The sequence below is a fragment of the Musca autumnalis genome, unplaced genomic scaffold, assembly GCF_047663935.1.
Source record: "Musca autumnalis isolate F117 unplaced genomic scaffold, ASM4766393v1 scaffold_3, whole genome shotgun sequence".
NCBI lineage: Eukaryota > Metazoa > Arthropoda > Insecta > Diptera > Muscidae > Musca > Musca autumnalis.
The window spans coordinates 229305054-229314554 of record NW_027411866.1 but is presented as its reverse complement, the minus strand read 5'-3'; the positions used below and the strand labels follow the sequence as shown (position 1 = coordinate 229314554).

The 9501-nt window shown below is 36.1% G+C and overlaps 1 long non-coding RNA gene across 2 annotated transcripts in view; it reads right to left on the bottom strand.

The window, feature by feature from the left end:
- Positions 1-1026: 1026 nt before the first annotated feature.
- The window catches only part of LOC141399087 (uncharacterized), a 314481-nt gene continuing 306006 nt past the window's right edge, over positions 1027-9501 (bottom strand). For both annotated transcript variants that reach the window (XR_012411765.1, XR_012411764.1), the window contains one exon: positions 1027-1282. This is a non-coding gene — a long non-coding RNA (uncharacterized lncRNA). The remainder of the gene's footprint in view (positions 1283-9501) is intronic.

The window sequence follows — 9501 nt, the reverse complement described above, 5'->3', positions numbered from 1 at the left end:
CCCCACCCATGCCACCACTCTGCCACATCGTCATTGTGGCGGTGTTGTTGGCTGGTTACAGCTGCTGCAGTAGAAGTTTCTTTGTGATGTTGTTTATTTAATACAGGTTGATGTTATTCGCAGAAACATAGGCACAATAAACGCCTACATAAAACGGGTGATTAAGATGCACACACATACACACCAACACCACACGTTGCTCAATGCGAAGAGGAGGACGTTTGTGAAAGGTATTCTGTGAATGGGCAGCAAGTTTGTAGCAAAAATTTGTTGTTGTTGTTGATGATAGTATCGCGTATCGAATAAACTCGAAATTATTAAGGATATCACGTTGTAATTATTTCCTTTTTTGTTTTTGTTAAATAATTTAACACTTTAACGTGTTAAGTAATTAAAAGATGTTGTTTGGGAAGTAAATGATATATGCATTTGTTTTGGTAATTATTATCACTTTGTTACACTAATTAAGAAAAGGTTGTTGATTTTTTTTTTAATTTTTTTCAAAAGATATTGTTTTCGTAATTTGTTTTTAAGTTTCAAAAAAATTATGGAAGCAATTAAATTTATTGGTTTAATATACGTAAAATTGATTCAATTTTATATTTATTTTATAATTATATTTTTATAATTGCAACTAACTAATTTGGCCACATATTGTTGTTTATTTTTTTCTTTTTGTTAAATTAAATTTTGGATGGATTTTCTGGTAAATTATTATTTTTAGAATTAACTTAAATTGTTGCAGTTTTTTTTTTGTTTTTAATAATTACTCTTTTCCGTAATATTTATTTAATAATTATTAAATTAAATTTATGTAAGATTGCATTATTTGTTTTAAATATTATTTTGTATTGTTTTCTTTTTAAAATTAAATAATTTATTAATTATATTGTTTGATTAGTTTGAACAACGGGCGGCTTTTTGAATTGTTATTTAAATGTTGTATTTATTTAATTAGTAATTTCTTATATTTTTTAAAATAAAATTAAGCTTTCATTTAAATTTAAAGTGAAGAATTGGATTCTCTTTTTTGTTATTTCTATTTAAGTTAGTTGAGCTATATTTTTTCCTCTTATTAGTGCTTACAATAAGTTTTATTATAATTATTATTTATTTATATTTGAAATCACAATTAAATTGAAAAGTTCCTCATGTATTTTTTTACCATTGGATCGCTAAGATATCTTTGGATTTTCCTTAATTTATTCTGGCTTGTCTTACATCAACTAATGAACATTTCTCTTAAACTAATTGGTGTTGATATCAATAAGATCGAGTTTAGCTGAAAATAGAAGAAAAATTGTGTAAATAAGTCAAATGGCATTAAATATTAGGTATATTAGAAAATTAGATATATAATTTATAGTTAAATGTGTATTGTAATGTATACGCTCCTTCTGTACACCAGAGTCTATCATGAAGCGAAAGACAAAAATGTAAATGTGGTAAAAAACGGCAATTTAACAATTTGTGAATTACACTGTGCAACAAAATGGTGGTGAAAGTCTGGGGCACGGAAAATTCGTCTTGGGGAAGAAAGGCCTTGGTGAGTATATTAAGAACCCCGAAGGACAGATCCGCCGTGAGTCGAACTTCCGCGTTATGGCGTGATGAAGTTTTTGCTAGAGACCCTGTAAGCCATCAGGAATTAGCGTTATATCTTTGTTCACTGTTGCTATAGCTTATTTTTGCGATGACATGTCTGCAGTCAAATCGAATGAGGATTATTTTCGTAGAGCACTTCGACCTTCTAATAAGCTTCCTTCAATATCCTTTTCGTCCCTTATTTTAAGAGCCGCCATAAAAGTACCACAATATGATGTTTTTCAGCTTCGAAATGTTCCGCAAAAATGTCGCTTAGAAAATTTTAGGTACGGCTCTCATTGACAACTAATCGATTTTGTCGCGTTTTCGTAGTCATTTTTATACCCTACACCACTATGTGGGGAGGGTATTATAAGTTGGTTTTGGCCAAAAAGTTTGTAACGCATCGAAATAATGGTTGTAGACCCATACTGATATATACCAAAATGAATGTCTCGACGAGCTGAGTCGATCTGGCTATGTGTGTCCGTCCGTCCGTCTGTCAATCTAAACCTTGTAATCACGCTACAGGTCACAATTTTGATCGGATCGTCACGAAATTTTGGATGTTGATGGAGGTCCCGGAGAGGAAGATAATATTTAGGGGTCGGAATAAGCAAAAAACTTATGTGGATAAAAAGACAACGTTTGTTTCCAAAGCGAATATCTCAGCTTCTGTATGGGGTATACCAAAAGTAAAACCCGACAATGAAATTAGAAAATATCACCTTTCTAATGATGTAAAGTATGTTCTCGTAGGTGATCAAACAACAAAGATATCACAATAGTCGCAAATAAAAACCAAATGTTTGCGATTTTTATTATAATGACGAATATCACAGCTTTGGTTGGGGACTTTCCAAAAGCAAAGCCTGCGTATGAAAGAAGAAGACTCCATATTTACAATGATGCAAACTAGGGCGGGGGAGGTGACCAAATAACGGAGATATCGCAATAGTCGGTAATAGATCCCATTTATATATTTTTTTGGAAATCACGCTACAGGTCGCAATTTTGATTGGATCGTCACGATAGTTTGAGGGTTAATCTGTGTCTCACAAAGGAAGAAGCCTATTGATTTTGGTGATGATCGGATAATATTTAGGGGTCGGAATGGGCAAAAAACTTATTTGGAGAAAAGTCAACATTTTATTTCAAAGCCAAAATCTATGTTTCTTTAAGAGGTATATGAAAAGCAAAACCAGGCAAGGAAAGAAGAAAATATCACCTCTACAACGATGTAAAGTAGGTTGTCGTAGGTGGTCAAATAGCAGAGATATGGCAATAGTCGATAATGCATCCCATTTTCCGATTTTTTTGTAATCACGCTACAGGTCGCAATTTTGATCGGATCGTCACGAATTTTTTGGGAGTTGATGCGGGTCTCACAGAGGAAGAAGCCTATTTAGTTTGGTGATGGAAAATATTCAGGAGTCGGAATAAGCGAAAAGCTTATGTGGAGAAAAGTCAACGTTTTTTTCTTATGCGAATATCTCCATTTCTGGTTGGAGTATTCCAAAAGGAATACCCGTCAACGGAAGAAGAAAAGATCTCGTTTATATTGATGCAAAGTATGTTGGCGTAAGTGAGCAAACCGAGATATTGCAAAATTCAGTAATATACCCAATTTTTCCATTTTTTGTAATCACGCTACAAGTTGGAATTTTGATCGAATAGTGACGAAATTTTGGGGGTAGATGGGGCCCCACATATGAAGAAGCCTATTGATTTTGGCGATAGTCGGATAATATTTAGTGGCCGGAATGGGGGAAAAACTCATTTGGAGACAAATTCAAAGTTTTATTCTTTGTGAATATATTGGCTTCTAGTAGGGGTATTCCAACGGCAAAGCCTGTCAATGGAAGAAGAATATATATTGGTGTAAAGCAGGTTGGCGAAGGTGGTCAAACAAGGGAGATACCACAATAGTCGGTAATGCATCCAATTCTTCCATTTTTTGCAATCAAGCTACATGTCGTAATTTTGATTGGATGGTCACGAAATTTTGGTTGCTTATGGGGGTACCAGAGAGAAAGAGGCATATTATTTTTGGTGGTAGTCGGCTTATATTCCCTTAAGGAAATGTTTACCAGTGAAAAGCTTATGCACAGGGGTAGTGGTGTAGGGTATCACATGGTCGGCCCCGTCCCGACTATAGCCTTTGCTCACTTGTTTCCCTATATAAATGTTCCACAAACATCCCATAAGGGACAAGGGAGACTTCTCTCATATCAATGAGTGCACCCCGATTCATATTAGCTCAATGATATGGGACCTACAGTTTATTGCCGAGTACGAACGGCGTGTATAAGACACCACTTTTGTAGAGTAGTTTTAAATGGCTGAAATATTCAGGAATTGTCGCCAACATTTTTGAGGGGTATTTTGGCACCGTTGAAAAGTTTTTTGATGTTGTCTGGCCGGGGAATCGAACCTAAGTACTATGTGTGCATGGCGGGTGTGCATACCATTGCACCAGGGTGGCAACCGTAATTTCCCTATATTATTTTATATGTTTGGACGGAATCCGTTTTAGACACTTTGGAGTTGATTTAGCCATGTCCGTCCGTCTGTCTGACCGTCTGGCTGGCTGGAGTGCATGATAATTCTCAAAAGGATCAACCGATTCGTTCCAAAATTTCGTAATATTTCGTCGAAACGTATTTCAAGTTCGAAGATGAGTCATATCGGTCCACTCCTTCCGGTACCTCCCCCACAAAAGTTCGAAAAATTTCGGAAAATTTCTGCGCACGATAACTCTTGAAGGAAGTAACCGATGTGGTCCATACTTTGCACATCGTGAAACTTCTTCCAGGACCAGAGGAGGTTCCAATATGGTTCCAATATGGAATTTCCGAAAAGTTCAGTTTAGGACCTGCCCTCGAATCGCTTTGATTTTTGTTGTAAGAACTTGTATTCACCGACCCCCACAAAATTTCGGATAAGTTCACTTTAAGACCTACTCTCGAATCACTTTGATTTCTGTTCAAGCATTGCATTCGCTGTCATAATTACGACGGTAAAAGTTTTTTTAGGGGCAAGTCCATACTTCTTGAGAAAAGAGCCCGAAAGGTGCACAAACCCCTATGGCATTATATGTAGTCGCTGGAGAGCACTATAACTCTCGAACTGATCAACCGATTTGGTCCAAAATTTTGCCTTCGTCATATTTTGTCCAAACTTAGTTTCAGTTGGAAGATGGGCAATAGCGGTCACACAACATCAGATACTTCCCCCCCAACATTTAAAAAATTCACAAAAATCGTATGCACGATATCTCTTGAACGGGGCAGCCAATTTGTTGCACACTTTGGAACTCCTAATATTTTGTCCAAATTTAGTTTAACTTCCAAAATGGCTGATATCGATCTTCTCCACAAAAGATCAACATTTGTGTCTAAGTGCAGTTTAGGGTCTGTTCAAAGATCCTTTGGATATGTGTACCGATGCTGCTCGTTGTGGGCCTGTTTACAGCCATATTATGTTTTCCGTGGACAAGTCCATGCTTCCTGTCATACTGATCCAAAGTTATGAAATGACTAGTGGGCGAGATAGCTATCAGAGAGATATGACTCAAAAGTAAGATCCACTTCCATAATGGACTATGTCGGTCTATTTCTCTGAGTACTTCCTCCGCAACATTTTTGAACTTTAATCCTAATCTACTTTTTTGTTGGTAAGTTCAAATGTCCAAAAAGGACCACAAAATTCTGAAAATACCATAATTCATTTGATGTGTTCGATGATAGTTTCAATTCACAAAGGCTGAGGGTATACTTTTTTACTTGTTATTCCCTCCTTAGATAGGAAAAATGTTTCCACCGAAATAATTATTTAAAACCCCGCATACGTTTAGACCGAATCCGGTTCCGACTGGCGGAATCGATATAGATATCCCTGTATGTCTGGCTGCTTGCTTTGGACGACTGCTCTCGAACGGAGTAACTTATTTTTCACAACCTTGAACAGTTGAATATTCCAATACATCAATTAGAATAATAGTAAGCAAGTAAAAAAGTATCAGTCGGCTTTTCCGACAGAGATATACCCTCAGCCTATGTGAATTGAAACGTTCATCTACGGACAGATCGAATGTATTTAGGGTCTTTTCAGAATTTTGTGACCCTTTTTGAACTTACCGATGAAAATGTGGATTAGGATTATAGATTAAAAATGTTGCGGAGGAGGTACTTCAAGGAATGGATCAACATTGTCCATTATGGATGTGGTTCTTATTTTGGGAGTCATATCGTTTTGATTGATATAACGCCCACAAGTCATTTCAGGGGGTAATTGTATAACCTTTTGACCAGTATGACAGGAAGCATGGACTTGTCCACGAAAAACATAATATGGCTGAGAACAGGACCACAACGAACAGCATCGGTATACATTTCCAAAGGATCTTTGAACAGACCCTAAACTGCAATTGGACCCAAAAGTTGAACATTTGTTTGGAATGTACCCTAAGGAGAGGACCAATATGGAGCAGTTATCCTGAAATTTGGAATTAAGGTTACTGTTCGAGTATAGCATGAAAGCAGTTTTGAAAATTCATACTTATGGGTACAAAAAGTACAAAATGGTACGAAATTTGGTACAATTTGGATTTGGGAGAACGGATAGAGCTGAAATCCTGAAATTTAGAATTACGATTGCTGTTGGAGTATAGGATTGAGGTAGTTATGGAAATTGGTTCCTATAGTTACGAAAAGTATGAAATTTGGAATTAAGGTTACTGTTGGAGTGTAGAATGGAAATTGTTTTGAAAATTCGTACGAAAAGTACTAAATGGGGCTAAATTTGGTATAATTTGAATTTGGGGAAGAGATAGAGCTTGAATCCTGAAATTTGAAATTATGATTGTTGTTGAAGTGTAGGATTGAGGTAGTTTTGGAAATTCGTATTTATAGGTGCATTTGGGTAAACAAATAGAGCCGGAATCCTGAAATTTAGAAATAAGGTTACTGTTGGAGTGTAGAATGGAAGTAGTTTTGAAAATTCGTACTTATGGGTACAAAAAGTACTAAATGGTACTGAATTTGGTACAACTTGGATGTCGCTTAACGAATAGAACTGGAATACTTAAATTTGGAATTATGATTGCTGTTGGAGTGCAGGATTGAGGTAGTTTTGCAAATTCTTTCCTATGGGCACGAAAAGTACTAAATTTGGTACAGTTGGGTGAATTTGAAATTGAAGTTACTGTTGCAGTGCAGGATTGAGGTAGTTTTGAAAAAAAGCTTTTACCGTTGTAATGGAGGCAGCGAATGCAATTTCTTTCAACACAAATCAAAGTGATTCGACAGCAGGTCTTAAAAGAAACTTATCCGAAATTTTGCGTGGGAGGTATCCGAAGAAGTGAATCGATCTGGTAAAAATTCCATGATGTACAAATAATGGACCAAATCGATTATTCCTTTCAAGAAAAAATTTTCGAACTTTTGTGAGGAAGGTACCGGTAGGAGTGGACTCATCTTCGGACATAAACTATTATGAAGGCCAAATTTTGGACCGAATCGGCAGGTCGATTCGAGAGTTATCATGCTCTCCAACCACTACACACGGTGTCATAGGGTTTTTTTTGCAACTTTCAGGCTATTGTCTCAGTAAGTATGGACTTGACCCTGATGAAACTTGTACCGTCGCACGGGCGGCAGTGAATACAAGTTGCCAAGGGCGTAGCCTGGATCAAATATAAGGGGGGGCGGGCAAGTTATTTTTTTTTGGTGATGTGTATAGTTTTTATATACAAAATCTTAAACCCTTTATTTAGGTATATACCTAATGAAAAACAAGTAAAAAGCTTCCACCGTAAAATATTCTGAATTTATGTGAAATATTTAGCTTTCTTTCCGTTATGAAAGTTCTGTTGGCCACGATTTTAGGAGAATTGCGTAAACCAATTACTTGAAATTTGGCGGTATCGTTGTTTAGGGGTATACCAAAACGTGGACATATCTCCGCAACTATTGGCGGAGAAGTGTTTTGATGACTACGAGCACTTAATGCTAAATTGCACCCAATTCAGAGAGAAAATGTAAATAAAAATAAAAATTTTGAATGGGAGATACCCGAAGGACTATATCCAACTTGATGAAATATTGCAATACGATTTGCAAATTTTGGACCAAATCCATTGCTCCCTTCGAGAGTTTTCGTTCACATGGAATTGGACGCACATCCTCTTGTGGTTCGAGCATAGTAATTTCTTAACAGATACATATAGCATACCAATAACATGTTAATAATATGTAATTTAACGTACACACGAAATCGCTTAAAACGATATTGTTTATAACGTAATGTCGTTATCCAAAAGACGATTTGAATCGAAACACCCTAAGAATTCGTGATGTCTCTGTTTAACTGTTTAACCCATTACGTCGTAATTGGTGTTCGATTTTTCGAGCAGTAAAAAATTTTATGGATGAAAAAGGTAAAATTTTAAACAACTTTTAGTAGTATTCTATGTCAGCAAATAAAAAAATCCTTCCCCTGAAAACTTCCCCTCCTGCTCGACGGTAGGGGTGCATTTTTGAAGCCTATATTTTTGGATACATTTTTAAATTAATTTTAAAAAATTAAAAAAACATGAAATTTAAAAAGTAATTATGGTGAATTATTGCCAATACATAAAACCGTTTCACAAAACATAAAGAAGATGATTTAGATGCACAGGCAGGACTTTACATATGTGCAAAGTTGACTGTTCGAAATTGTCATAAATGTCAGTGGCTATATCAGAACGTGGAAATGTATGGACAAATTAGGGGGAAGAGTTATTATAGTCCCATAGAATACTGAATATTAAATTTCAGTCATTTCTGTAGGATAGCCGTACTACAATATCCTGAAAACCCCTAAAATCTGGAGGTACCGTTCTAGTTTGGCTATATAAAACATGAATCAGTGCTCACAAATTTCTGGATAGAAGTTTAGTAGGCCCAAAGAAGACTTAATATGTATTAAATTACCTACGTTTCTATATGATAATGCAGCTAAACCCCCGAAAAATTGGGCGGTACCGTTCTATGTTGGGTAATCCAAAATGCGACATAGCCCTGCCAGCAATTGGAAGTGAGTTTCGCACTCCCTCGCTTGAGAGGTCACTCCGGAGACACGCCTAGGAAGATAGTTGGTGAATTACGCAAACAATTTCTATAGTCTTATTGTGATTACGTTTTATCGCGTATCCGACACTTCAGAGTGGCTCCTGAGTGACTTCCAAGGCGATTGTTTACATTCATTTAATGATTCAACACGTATGAACAAATATAGAACACTTTCTATCTGATGATTATATGAGGCGGTGGTGCAGTGGTAAGCATACTCGCTTCGCACTCTGCAGTTCCGGGCTCGCTTCCCAAGTCAGTCAATAAAACATCACATTTTTAAAATGGCAAAATTAATGTAGGCGGAAATTGCAAAAAATAATTTCTCTAAAAGAGAAGAAAAATAAAAATAAAAAATTAAAAAAAAAATAAAAAAATAAAAAAAAATAAAAATAAAAAAATAGATTTTTCTTTTAATTTCTAGAACTATCGCGGAAATGCTCTTCTAGAAGTGTGGCTAGTGTGACTTCCAAGACAACACGCTGGCGTGGTTCATTTCTTCACAAAAGAGGTAACTTCAGGGTGACTTCTGCGACTATCGCCGCGACTGTTTTCATCGCCCTGGGCGAAACGCCTAAGTCATACATACTTTACATTTTGAAATCACAAACAATTAAGAGGCGGTCTCACTTGTATTGAAAGGAGTGCCAAAAATAGTTCTAATCGAGCTACCGCTTCGAAATTTTAAACATAGTATTACAACGAGGCAATATGATAGAAAAAAATTTGAGTGGATGTAGGTCCACATTTAGGTAATGCCAGATTTTTGGTATTTTGTTGAATTTAGACACAGTTTCCATTT